General features: G+C 43.1%; 1 protein-coding gene across 2 annotated transcripts in view; it reads right to left on the reverse strand.

Annotated features, from left to right (window-relative positions):
* Window positions 1-13,863, reverse strand: part of PDE10A (phosphodiesterase 10A) — a 271,962-nt gene that overhangs the window by 256,038 nt on the left and 2,061 nt on the right. The window lies entirely within an intron of this gene.

The following is a 13,863-nucleotide window of genomic DNA, read 5'->3' on the forward strand; positions in this document are numbered from 1 at the left end:
GTGGGCCAGACCCACTTCCTCAGATCAAATAGTGGAAGAAAATAGTCACAGCCATATATACCAAAGGATACAATTTAAAAAAATGAACACATATGAAAAGGACAAATCACATTTTCATATGTGTTCATTTTTTTAATTGTATCCTTTGGTATATATGGCTGTGACTATTTTCTTCCACTATTTGATCTGAGGAAGTGGGTCTGGCCCACGAAAGCTCATCATCTAATAAACCATCTTGTTAGTCTTTAAAGTGCTACATAATCCTGTATTTTGTTTCAGCTACACCAGACTAACACGGCTACATTTCTATCATAAAAGTCCTAGAGTGACTTAGCAGAAATATGGTAATAGACTGAGCCAGTTTACAGATACAAACATTTAGTATAAAGAAATAAGTCAGATAAGAATAATGTTTCCCACAGGCACTCCCGCCTCCCTTCCTCTCCCCTGATATGGGATTAAGCGATAAAACCGGGCTTATCACTTAATCGTGTAGTCATCTACATGCTGACATCCCTAATATACAGAAGTTTTCATCCACAGCTTTCAAAGAATTTTACAAAGTATTATCAGATGGGGCAACAGATAGATCAAATGATTTGCTCACAGTCACACAATACTTCAGTCTCCCACTTTGGTGTCATTTCCAACGCAGCACTCTGCATCACTTGACAATCTGTATGACATATGGGCTTGCTTTAAAGGTGTAACACTTATCTATGATTTTGTGGAAGTAAGGACTGCATTAGCCCATTCAACAGCATATGCTAGCTCTTCATTGGCTCAAACAATTCCAGGGAAAGTCAGGCCAAGTATAAGCAGTGCAGACAAGCTCCAGAAGCAGAATCTAAGCAAATGCTCAACTGGCAGGAGGCTTTTGTGACTCACAGATTGTTGTTCCCTTCCCATAGTCTATTTTCCTCACTACACAGAGCAGATCCATGAGGAGAAAGAAAGACTAGAGGAAGATCCCATTCCTCATAGTTAATATTCTTCCCTCATGCAATTTTCACTGAAGAGTTTTGCAGGGGTGGGTGGAGAAGCAGTAATCTCCTTTCCCTCCCAAACCACGACAGATGTTTCTGCAGGCCGGTACACATTCCCAGCCTACTTAGTTCTTCCCAGACTCTGCATTACATCTGGAATTTGGCCTTCGGTTCTTAGAAGAGTACATGATATTATGTACAGTCATGACCCTTAGTCACCTAGGGTATCTTGCCTCCTAGATGAAGTGGCTGGAAGGAAGCCAGCAGAACTGAAAGCCACGCTGAAGTTGATAATATTCATAATCACACACTGACAGATCTGAAAACCAAGTTCCATGAATTAGCTGATCTTGAGCATAGATCCTTTCTCAAGGGAATCTGACTCAAAAATATTATTCGGGAAAAGCAGACCAAGCATGTATAGAAATTGATCCCATTAAGTTTATAGTGAGGCACATCAGAAGGCTGGTGGGAAGAAACTTGTGCATGCTAGCTAAAGCAGTGCCAGTTATGAGAACAAATTACTTCAGCTTTCTGTTACATCAAACTGCACTTTTAATGAGAACAGTTCGCTTTAAGAAAAAAATACTAATGATATCACACTTAGGGCAAGACAAATAGTACCAGATTAGGAAATGTAGTGAATCACAAAAAACATGCAACATGCAGGAAGGATTTTCAGATTGTTGTATGTGATTTGCAATTCTTGAGGTGGGAGAACAGGACATATAGCTAAAATGAACTTGAATTGACGTAACTACACCAGTGCACTGTTCAGAGAAAAAACCACAGCTGTTGAGAAGAGGGAGAATTAAAACCTGTAGATAAGGATAGGGTAAGGAGTATGAAGGGGGAGGGGAAGAAATCTTTATAGAATCCAGCAGTCAGAAAGGAAACAGCAACTAAAATAAGATGATGTGTGGATGAGGAGGAAATAGTATTAAGCAGAGCAACAGATAAAAGCAGGGGGACAGCAGTTGGTGAAGACAAAACACAGGAAACAGAGTGAAATTCCAAGAAAGCAATAAGGAGTTCACAAGAGATCTGTAAATAAAGAAGAATACCAGAAATAATAAACTAGAGAGTACAGGTTGCCCCTCTCTAGTCCAGCAACATCCACAGTTAGTTAGCTAAATGTCCACTTACCATAGGTGTGGCCAAGTTTCCCGCTACCCTATAAAGTTTATTTACAGTCACCAGTCCTGGCTCTCAGTATTCTGTGCTGTTATTTATCTCTAATTTACCCCTAACTGTCATCATCTTCTTGCAGAGCTCAGCAAGCAGAGGAAGTGTTGGTAATGCTGTTAGACAATACTGACCTCCCCTTGCTCAGCAAATTACCTGGATCGGAATTGGTCAGGTCCAAGGGAGCCAGACTAGAGAGGTTCAACCTGTATGGGCAAACAGGTGATATACCAAAAGCTTGACATGAGAAAAGTCAGTGAGAAGTTTCTGTTTTGCTTTTAGGAAATCTCAAAGTAAAAGAAAGAACAGTATCTTTAGACATACAGGCACACATTTGGAAGTAAATTAAGTAAAACAACATGGAAGAACTACTGTTGAGGTACAAAGATTAGATAGTGAAGGAACTACAGTGGAATAAAGAGGACATGTATCAGTCATGAGTTCCAAGATTATCACACTGAAGATAAGAAAGACCAAGTTTAGCTTCTTGGTCTCTGAATCAACAGAATCTCTGTGAGTTGCAAAAAAATGTTGCTGAAACATCCAGGGCGTGGAAAAGGCTGTATTCACTGCTAATAAAATGTTACCCTACAGGCTAAAGCAAATTAAAGCTGAACTCCTAAGGGGTACATATACTAGTTTATGTCTTCAGCTGGAAACAGTTGTCATTGCATGAGCCTAATTCAAGACAGGTCAGAAAGATGGTTAAAGATAAAGTTGTTTAATGGGCAGTAGTTATGGGTTCCAAGATTACTCTCTTCATTATTAAATATCCATGACTCAACAATTGGGGATTTTTATGTGCAAGTAGATGGGTGAGAGTGAGAAAGGATGTTGAGATTATTAACAGCTGAACAAATTATGCTAAGACCAGTACAGCTAAACTACAAACTGCATGGAATAAGAGATTTGTGATAACACAGCAATAACAAAGAATCAGATCAATAAACCCTTAAGAAAAGCATTAAATGCTAAAAGAGCAGGTGGTTCCAAGCAGGAAGAGGCATTAGATCAGGGATGGAGAACCGTTTTTGGATCAGGGGCCACTGACCCTGGAGCTGCAAAGTGAGAAGCAAAATTCCCCAAAACAAATCATCACTGACTGAGGAGAAAGACACTCCAAACATTCCCCTCCCACACCAGAGCCTAGTGAGGCCTACACTAGTAGACTGTGTGTGCGCCAGCCCCACGGGGAAGCAGCAGGGGGCTGGAGTGCCAGCACAGGCTCCTCAATGCTAGGGGGAGCCCTGAGCCTCAGGGGCCAGTTCCAGGAAAGCCTGGGGCGGACTGTAGATTCCCCATCCCTGGATTTGATGATCTAATAGAGCCTGACCATCTCCAACTTCTAAAATTCCCTTCATCAAGCAAGATCAGGATTATTATTGTTGTCATCATGGGATATTTTTAAAATGTATTTTATTTTTGAAAAGCCACTTTAAGACAAAACAAACCACTGAAGTAATATAGGTTGCTCCAAAACTGGGCTAACAGTGATTAACATCCCAAAATCATTTAATTTGTGACTTTTTAGTGTTAGGGTGGCATGCTAATAAACCTCACTGGGAATCTGTGATTCTCCTTCCCAATGGTATCAAGCTACCATTACTAGTCCTTTGGGGCTGTGAGAGATCAATTTAATATACTGAAAAGATGTTTCTTGCCCAGGACTGAATCTTACTTATCCTGGGATACAGATAGGCATTGTGCAGGGGAGATAAAAAATTTAGAGAAGAAAGAAATGTCAGCTTTAAAAAAAAAAATTGTACCTGTTTGAAGCTGTTCAGGTTTTTAAATTTTGGCATGAGTTTGGGCACTAGTGTTGAGGGGCGTATAAATCAACTCATCCTCCATTTACAATGATCCAAGAGTTTCACAATAAATCAATTAGCAAAATCCATCTCCAATTAAAAATTACCCTAAAGTGAATGATATTGCTTGTGAGCATTAAGAGCATTCATTCTTTTTTCTTCAGGAAAAAAAATACAGCATTTTGATTTCTAATTTACAATTTTTAATAATGGGTTTGATATTCATAAGGTAGGTGAGAAGACAATGAGCCTCCCTTACAGTCTTTGTTAATTCTTGGCAAGAATATGCTGTTAATACGTATAAGCATGAATGTTAGGAAATAGCCACCATCTAAATACCTACATGTACACCAGTAGTCACCAACCAGTAGATCGGGATCTACTGGTAAATCTTGGAGCATCCAACAGGTGATCCTGACTTGGTTTGGCCAAGATGCTATTATCAGGTACCAGCACTTCAGCTACCTCCCTCCGCCCCTCCTTCCCCCCGCACTGCTGTGCATCTCCTGCCCTTTGCCTTGGAGCTGCCCCTCCCCCTGGGAGCCCCTGCTTTCTGTGCAGGGCAGATGAGGGTGAGGAGGGTGCTGATGTCAGGGTGCCTCTGCTCCCACCCTGTATCCCAGTGGTCCTCAACGCGGTGCCCGCGGGCGCCATGGCACCCGCCGGGGCATTTGTGTGCGCCCGCTGACAACCTGGGCCAGCCCTGCCCCTGGCGCGCGGCGCACTGGAGGCGCCAGCGCCTAGTGCGTGGCGCTCGGGCGGCCCCAGCCCCGGGGCACACGCGGGCGCGCGGCTCGGGCGGCAGCGCCGGCCCCGGGCCCACGACACAAGGCGCTCGGGCGGCCCCAGCCCCGGGGCACATGCCGGTGCTGGGTGCAAGGGCATCCCCGCCCCTGGTGTGCCCCAGGACGCGCGGCCCCACCCCCGGGCACCCGACAGCCTCTAAAGGTTGGGGACCACTGCTGTATCCTATCTCCACTGAGCAGAGATGGAGCACAACAGGATTTGGGAAGGAGTTTGCTGGCTGCTTTAGAGAGTTGTCCAGGGCAGGTGTGAGCCTGCCTTAGCCCCCCGCACCACCACCCTGGAGCCACCTGAGGTACGCAGTGTCCAGCTGGAGCCCACATCCTACCCCAGTCGTGAACCCCAAACTTCTGCCCTAGCCCCGAGCACTCTGGCACCCTTCTGCCTGCCCCAAGAGCAGCTAAGAGCCCCCTCACACTCCAGATCCCTTAATTCAAGACCAGAGCCTGCAGCCCAACTCGCTGCCCCAGCCTGCTGAAAGTGAGTGAGGATGGGAAAAAGAGGGAGGAGGGAGTGCGCAGGGGGAGGCGGGGCCTTGGAAAAGGGGCAGGAAGGAGGTGGGGCGAGGGCATTTATATTTGAGGTAGATCTTGGATTGCACTTAAATTCAAAAAGTGATCTCGTGCTCAAAAAGGTTGGAGACCCCTGATGTACACAACACTGCTTTCCTCCATACCATTCCCATAACGGGAGATCCCGTGTTTCATTGATGTTCTTCAGTACTGTCAATGCCAAAAATTCAAAATATCATGAGTCAGACCCTAAAAAAAAAAATCATGGAGATTTGAAAAGATCAAATCATGAGATTTGCTCTGCCAATGTTTTGAACTCTCTGATTACTCCCAATGAAAGATCATTTGCATAAAATTAGAGAGAAGTGTTTAATGTGCTTCTGGTGTCATGGAAGGAATTCTGCCCACCCTGTCACATAACTGCCCCTTTCCTCCTGCACCTATGGATGTTGCACACTAATGTGTCTCAATCTGTGGTACATAAACCCTCGGGAGCCACAAACTAAGATTTCCAAAAGGGGTTGCACCTCTAGTTGAAAATGTGTAGGGGTCCACAAATTAGAGAACACACACACACACACACACACACACACACACACACACACACAAACACACACACACACACACACACACACCCCTACTGTTTTCTACCTCCTACCAAGACAGAGAGAGAAGGGGAGGCAAAGATAGGGTCCAGACATTTTAGCTCTAACAGCTCTTCTGCCCCTTCCTGAGCGCGACTCTGAGGCTATGGTTACACTGCTGCTTTTTTCCGGAAGAAGATATGCAAATCGAGCTCACATTTGCATATCTTCTTCCGATTCTTTTTGCAGAAGAGGTTTTGCCGCTATTTAAATGTCGGGGAAAAAATCCTCTTTCACAAGACCCTGTAAACCTCGATGTATGAGGAGCAAGGGGTCTTGCAAAAGAGGAGTTTTTCCGACATTTGGCCTTATCTAGACGGGGCCAAATAGCAGCAAAACCTCTTCCACAAAAAAGAATCAGAAGAAGATATGCAAATGTGAGCGCGATTTGCATTTCTTCTTCTGGGAAAAAAGGCAGTGTAGTCGTAGCCTGTAGGAGCAAGCAGAAGAGAGGAGCATAGATGAGCAGACTAATATTTGACAAGGGAGGAGTGAGCAGCGCCATCCTGAGCTTTCTTTCTCCCTCATCCCCTGAAGAAAATGGTATCTTTGCCCCCAAAACAATTCTGTCAGAACCTTGAGGCGACAGACACAGCAGTGGCTGCAGCAGCTGTGATTTGCCTGTGCATCTCTGGGAAGCAGGGAGTAGGGAAGGCAGATCATCAGAGAGCATTCTCCCTGGGCAGGCCTTTATATAAAAACAAACAAACAAACAAAAAAACACATGAAGACTAGAGTTTTTCACATCATAGTGTAACTGGTCGCAATATATGCCCAAATCACTTGTGAGACTGTGCAACAGCAATTCTTTCTGAATGATGTTCCCTGACTAACAGATCACAATGGACCATGGGGCCAGCCTAATTAAGGTGTTCTTCACCTAAGGACAAAAAAAGTAATCAAGAACAAACAAAATAAAACTTGGAATTATGCCATTTTGTTACATTTAAATGACTATTGTGACAACGAACAGAAATAGCTACATTAAAAAGAAATCTTCCAGGATGAAAACTTTGTTTCCTCAGTTTATCTGAATTAGACGGTAAAAGTTTGCCATTAGATGGAACAGATCAGAAGAGTTAAGGCTTGATTCTGCTTAAATGCCACGTGTAGCCACACAAATCTTTGCAGGTGCAGAAAGAGATGTTTGTGATTAGTCTGTGTCAGGATTAAACAAGAACACTAGCACAGATTGAGGTAAAAACAGTGGCCTTTTTACCACTGGTGGTCACTAAAAATCCTGAAGACATTCACCCACTGTCCTGTCCAAATTCCATGTCTACCTAAATTCCCTTTGCAGGTTCAATTAAATACAGGTCCTTTACATCTTACCCTGATATGTTGCTTCCAGAAGTAGCTGCATTTCAGCAGTAGATGAAACAATCCTAGACTTAATTTGTAAAATGCTTCAGGATGGAAAGTGCTATGTAAGTGTATAATTATTGTACGCTGGTGCACAAATCAAGTTTCCAGTACAAGGTACCCCATTTGTATAAGATACACTTGAACATGTGCCTACACAACTAAACGTAAGATTGAGCACTGATTGTGGCAACCTTACAAAATTAAAAAAAGTTAATGGCCCTTTCTGCAGTCTTGAAATGTCATAATACGGCAGAATATTATTGCTGTACTAAGCATCCATCTGAAACTTTCCAGTGTAGTGTGATGTTTATTTAACTTGGTATTTATTTACTGATGAGATGCAATCTGAAGGCAAGGCCATCAACTGCTTTTCTCAAGTTAAAATCAATGTAAAGCAAAGCAAAAATGAGAACACATTTATTAGAAATGTGAACATATTTTCCTTTTCCAACAATGTTTTCATTTACCAACTGTAAATATTTCTGAATTTCTAAGGAAAATGGAAATGAACATGAATTTCTTGCATTTCTGAATACCAGTGTTTCTGAAAGCATTGGTAATAGTAGCAGATATAATAGGGTATAATAGTTATTTACAATTTAAACTGCCAGCAGAAGTAATGAAAAAGTCCAAATTGAGTCAAGGAAAATAAAGGCAGTTCAGTTTAAAGGAGAATTAAAAAAAACATTGCGTGTAATGTTGTTATAGTCACCTTGATCCCAGGATATCAGAAAGACAAGATAGGTAAGGTTATATCTTTTACTCGACCAACTTCAGTTAATGAGAAATTTTTGAGTTTACACAGAGCCCTTCATTAGCTCTGGGAAAGGTACAGAGTATCACAGATAAATACAAGGTGGAACAGACTGTTTAGCATAAGTAGCTAACACATATTTTAGGAATAATTTAAGGTGACTAGCAACACCCCACTATGCATATGAGGAAAAGGAGTGGGGAAACGCTGGTAAGGGTAAGCAAGTTATAGATTATTGTAACAAGCCATAAATCCAGGGTCTCTACTCAGTCCATGGATTTTAGTATCAAAGTTATGAATTTAAGCTCCCAGGTTGGCCATTTGAAGGTGTCGTGAAGCTCTCGTTTGAGGATAAGGATTGAAAGGTTGAATATAGTTTTGTAAAGAGCATTCCCCACAGGTGAAAATTGAGTTATTTTGTTGTTTAACATTTTCCTGTGTAAAATGGAGAACACAGTGACAAAAAAAATCTTTAAAAGTACAAAAAGCATAAATTCTGTGCTAAGGAAAACATGCCATTTTGTATTTTTTTTAAACTATATACATTAAAGGGAACAAAGACTATTTATTAAACAGAGTTATTCATTTAACTCATTAACTAAGCAAATACAGGTTAAACTCTCTATTCCAGCACTCTCTGGTCTGGCATGATGTTAGTTAGCTGGATATCCATTTATCATGGGAGTGACCAAGTTTCCTGAAGTGCCATAAAGTTTATTTACAGCTACCAGACCTGGATCTTAAGTACTCTGAGCGGTTATTTAGCTCTAATTTACCCCTAAATGTCTTCTAAAAGCCCTATAAGCAGTGGAAATGTTAGTAATGCTGCTAGACAATGCTGACCTCCTGTGGCCCAGCAAATTCTCTGGTTTGGGACTGGTCAGGTACCAGACCAGAGAGGTTCAACCTTTATTGAACAGAAATCTAGTATAATTTTGGATATATTCAAATCAGACGCTTGTCAGAAAGTTGTGTTCTGTTTTTAAATTATAAACATGCATTCAGATAACATCTGATGAGCATATTTTATACAGTAAATTAAAACAATTTCAAAATTCGCAGGAGTCTTCTGTGTATATTTTACTGGTATTAAACTAAAGAATGAGAATATAAAGCTGAATAAGGGGAAGTTTTGGTCTGTATAGAAAATTAAAAAGTTGGTAAGAGCAAATATTTACTGAGTTTTAAAAGAGATAAGTGACTTACTGGCTTAGGTTTGAAAGTTATGTAAACACAATACATTTGTATATATACACACACTAGTCCTAACACTAATTTCCACCAGATCAGATTAAATGACAGTGGCTCAAATGCCTGGTACCGCTATCGAAGGTAGGAGGGAGGTGTGCATGATTGAGGGAACAATTCATTACAATAATAAAGCTTTAAAGCAATACAAAAAAAACCTGTCCAACTCTGAAAAGTGGCCAATTAAAAAGACTGTTGGTTCAAGACCCACTCATGCTCCTCCCCACACTCCACCCCCCACGACCCCTGGAGCAGATGGGCAGCTATTACCAGCTTCCCCAGCACTGGAGATGGCATCAGGTGAAGGTAGGCAAGTGGGGTAGGTCCCAGTGGCTTAATGGTATGATCTCCCTGTCCCTCAAATGGTATGATCTCATTGTCCATTTGTATGCTTCTCCTACTTTGTTTCAGAATGCCTTTTCCACACGAAATGTGCTCCCTAGCTGATCTACCTTCAGACCTACTTCTGCCATCATGCCAACAAGAAATCAGTCTATCAATGATACTGGTGAACAGCTGATGTATTTGTAAAATAAATCTCATGAAGTAGTTGTTCAACAGATAACCTGTAACTTCATGACCTTTTTATCACTACCCAAGTCTTCACTGCCCCATTCCCTCCTACTGATATATTCACTTATTTCTTTTTAAAAAGACTGTAAGCTCTTCACAGCAAGGCCATGGATGTTCCTGTGTGTTTGAACCATGCCTATAACAGAACACTCCTATTATGGACTTTGAATAATACCCAAATCACAAACAATTGTTTAGATTATTTGTGAAATTTCTATTTCTCTAAACAATGCAGAACTAGGACATTTGTGATAATGGAAGTCGAAGCCTATGCTAGCTATTGAATCAATGGAATTTTAAAGGAATATTCAATTGTAAACCCAAGTTCCGCTCGTAGTTACACATCTGAATCACTGCTGAAGGTAAACATTTGTCCTAGGAATCTTGATGACAAGTGATGATACGTAAACCAGAGATAAAACAGCTTGATCCCAATTTGACTTTGCCATTAGCCAGATTAACAGGAGCATTCAACATACTATTTTAGCTAAAATCTCACTTTTCCCCACCCTTCTATATCCTACTACATCAGCCCTTCTTGGATGACTGCTTCATAGCGATGCTTTATTTCTACCACATTTAAATTCAGGATAAACTCATCATGGCATCACAACAAAGTATTACTGAGACATGAGGTTGCAAACATGAAGCCCAAAACGTCAGTGTCATAAAAATGTAGTGGTGGTCAAACAGACCACAGGTTGGACTCAGTTCACCAGGGTTAACTCCTGGTGGGCTGCCAGACACTTTATTTACCTGCGTGTCTGCAAGTATGGCCACTTGCAGCTCCCATTAGCTGCGGATCGCCATTCCTGGCCAGTAGCTGCCGTGGGAAGCAGCATGGACTGGGACACTGCTTCCCACAGCTCCCATTGACTAGGAATGATGATTTGCTACAACCAAGCGACCGTATCTACAAACATATAGGTAAATAAAGTGTCTGGCGGCCTATGAACCACTTATTCCCCACCCCTGCAATAGTGTTCCTACCAGTACAGGTCTCCAATCTGCAAATGCTTAGGCATAAAAAGTAATTTTCTTCATGAGAGTAGTTCCCTGCAGGATACATGTGAAAAGTTGTGTGTTCTTGCAGAAGATGAACACTTGCAAATTAAGAACATGCTACAAAAAACTGGAACAGGTGGCAACTTGCAATACCACAACTACTATGGAATTCCACTGGAGAGTGGGACACAAAATCAAGTTTTATGGATTTATTATATCCCAAAGTTTATTATTTTATATCCCAAATAGTCTTAAATATGTTTTCAAAACTTAGAAAAACACAATATAATGATAAAATAAATTTACCTGACCCACTTTAGGCCAGTGCAAAACCAATATTTGGCATGTTTATGCATCAGTGGCATGAACTGATACTGCAGGACCTGAAATAAAAAATCATCAGTTTTTAGCTAATATTTTGAATGCCACTATCAGCCTGGCTGGCGTGGGAGAATGGTGAGGGAATAAATCCCCAGCATCCTCATCTGCTTCACAATGCTGACAACTGCAATTAGGTCACTTCAGTGTCTCTTTTCTAAGAAATCCACCCCAGTTCCCATAACCTTTCCTTGTGTAAACTGTCTTTAGTCATTATATTTTGCAATTTCAAAGATTTTATTTACACACACAGAGAGAGTGTTTGGGATATAAAATAATAAACTTTGTGATGTACATAATTCATCAGATTCATTATCCTCTGGACCTTACCCTACACTACTTTACCTTCTTCATAAATATCCCTCTTATGGTACTATTACCATACTGTACGCAGTATTCCAAAGTGGACTGACAAGTGCATTTTCCAAAGAACATAGTTCTGTCATTTGAACTAGCCCTGCTAAAGCTGTCTAGATGCTAATGTTTTGTTTTGACTTCCTTCCTTCCTTCCTTCCTTCCATATTTACTTATTAAGAGCTTCTCTGGTAACTAGACTCAGGTTTTCAAAATATTTTACATAATATTTCTGCAAATCCTTTTCTTGATATAGTGCCAAAGAACTGACTGACTGGCAGAAATTCTCTGGTTTAGTCTTTTGTTCTCAGATGATTTATTTTAAAATAATTGACTTGTACTGTAAGTATGAATAGCCTTTTACCATCTCTCTCAAAGAAGGAACAAGAAAAAAAAGTCAGCAAGAAACCTTACGGGGTTGGGCTGTTTTTGAGGTTTTTTCCCCTACACCTACAAGCACTTCCAGAATTAGCTATACACTGTAATGTGGTAGCACGATGCCGGTGAACATACATAAATAGCTATCTATAAATTCAATTGTATGGTATTTTGACAATGTGGAAATAGTGCCAAGAAAAGTACAAGAGAGTTATTTTCTACCTCTATCATATCACAAAGCAACAAATATTCACTATGGTAAATACACTAAAATCAATAATGAGTTATCAAGCAATGTGTGTGATTTTAGCTGGCATCTCTGCAGTTTTTAGGATGCTTCTAAAATGGGTATGTCAAATAGCTTTTACATACACTTAAAGTCAGCTAATAAAAACTGAACTTGGAACATTAAAATGATTATGATTCAACATCCTTCTAGTCAACAGATCTCTATGGTAATAACTAACTCCTAAAAACTAACTGTGATTTTTTTAAATGCAGCAACTTGATGTCAGAATCAGCCCCAGAGCATTTTCACACTAGTAAACTTACAATATGTTAGTGGGGGATGCAACTCAAGTTCCAAGTAAAACGGAGAAAGTGCAATGCAGTTCCACAAATATTTGCTGTGGGATGAAATGAATTTCAAGGGCACTGGAACAATTTGTATGGGGTGGTGAGTGGTGCTGAGAGCCACTTAATCAGTCTGCAAACCCTGCACTTACTGGACCCCACTTCAAGTCAGGGGGTGCAGCATCACCCCCAGGTCCAGACCTGCAGAGGAGCCCAATCCCAGCCTGTCACCTGGGCAGGGACAAGGTGACAGGGACAGGCTAGCTCATGCGGCCGTTGAACACAGCAGCGAGAGGAGCCGGAATACAGCCCTTCCACCCTTCCTCGTCCTAAGTCCAGACACCCCTCTACTCCCAGTCTGACAAGTGCCCCGTGGCCAGGGCGCTTTCAGTGAGCGACTCCCACCGCCACAGCCTTCTGCGAAGGCGCTTGCTGGCAACCAGAGGCGGCGGGAGGAGAGCCCAGCGCCGAGCTGGGCGCGGAGCGGTTCCTGCAATGCGAAACCTCGCTCCCCTTTCAGAGCTACTGGGCTCCGGCTACTGCTCCCCCCGCGCCATGTGCTCCGCTCCCGGCCGTCCTCCGCTCGACTGCCCCCAAACACTCGCGGCGGCCTGCCCGCCACGTGCTACCTCCCGCCACATGGTGCCCCTCTCCCCGCCAGCACCGAGGCAAGCCCGGCCGCCGGGATCTGGGGCAGGGGGCGGCAGTCTCGGGCCGGACACCGGAGGAGCCCGCCCCCAGACTCTGGCTGATGGGCGGCCGACGTGCTGCTCACACTTCCCCGCTCGGGGTGAGCAGCACCTGCGTGTGCTCAGCCTGGCGGGGGAGCGGATCCAGGCGAGACCTTGTGAGTTTCCACACGCCTGGGCTCCCGCCTCGTGCCACGCTCCGGCCCGGCCCTCGCAGCTGCAGAGAGCACATGGCTCGGCCGTGGCCGCTACTACCCCGGCGGCGCTAAGAGCCCGCGCCAGGAGTACAGGGCACGGGGTGCAGAGCAGCACGGCGCTGCTTGGCACTTCGGCCCGGGACATGGGGGGGGGGGGGATGGCTCTTCTTCCCCCTACCTAGTCCTTCTTCAACACTTTCTGCTGCTTTCCCGCCCCCACCAGCGCCAGCCGAAAACATGATGCTACTGTAGGCAAGTCCTCCTGAGCCCGAATGGGGGGGAGGGAGTCTCCGTCCCGCCCCCGTGAGCAGCAATGGCCGAATACACATGCCCCCAACACTAACCCACCCCCACAAACCCAACGGGCTGCAAAGTAACGCCGGCCAGAGACACAACACCCCGTCATAACA

The sequence above is a fragment of the Pelodiscus sinensis genome, chromosome 3, assembly GCF_052426305.1.
Source record: "Pelodiscus sinensis isolate ZL-2025 chromosome 3, ASM5242630v1, whole genome shotgun sequence".
NCBI classification, from domain to species: Eukaryota; Metazoa; Chordata; order Testudines; family Trionychidae; genus Pelodiscus; species Pelodiscus sinensis.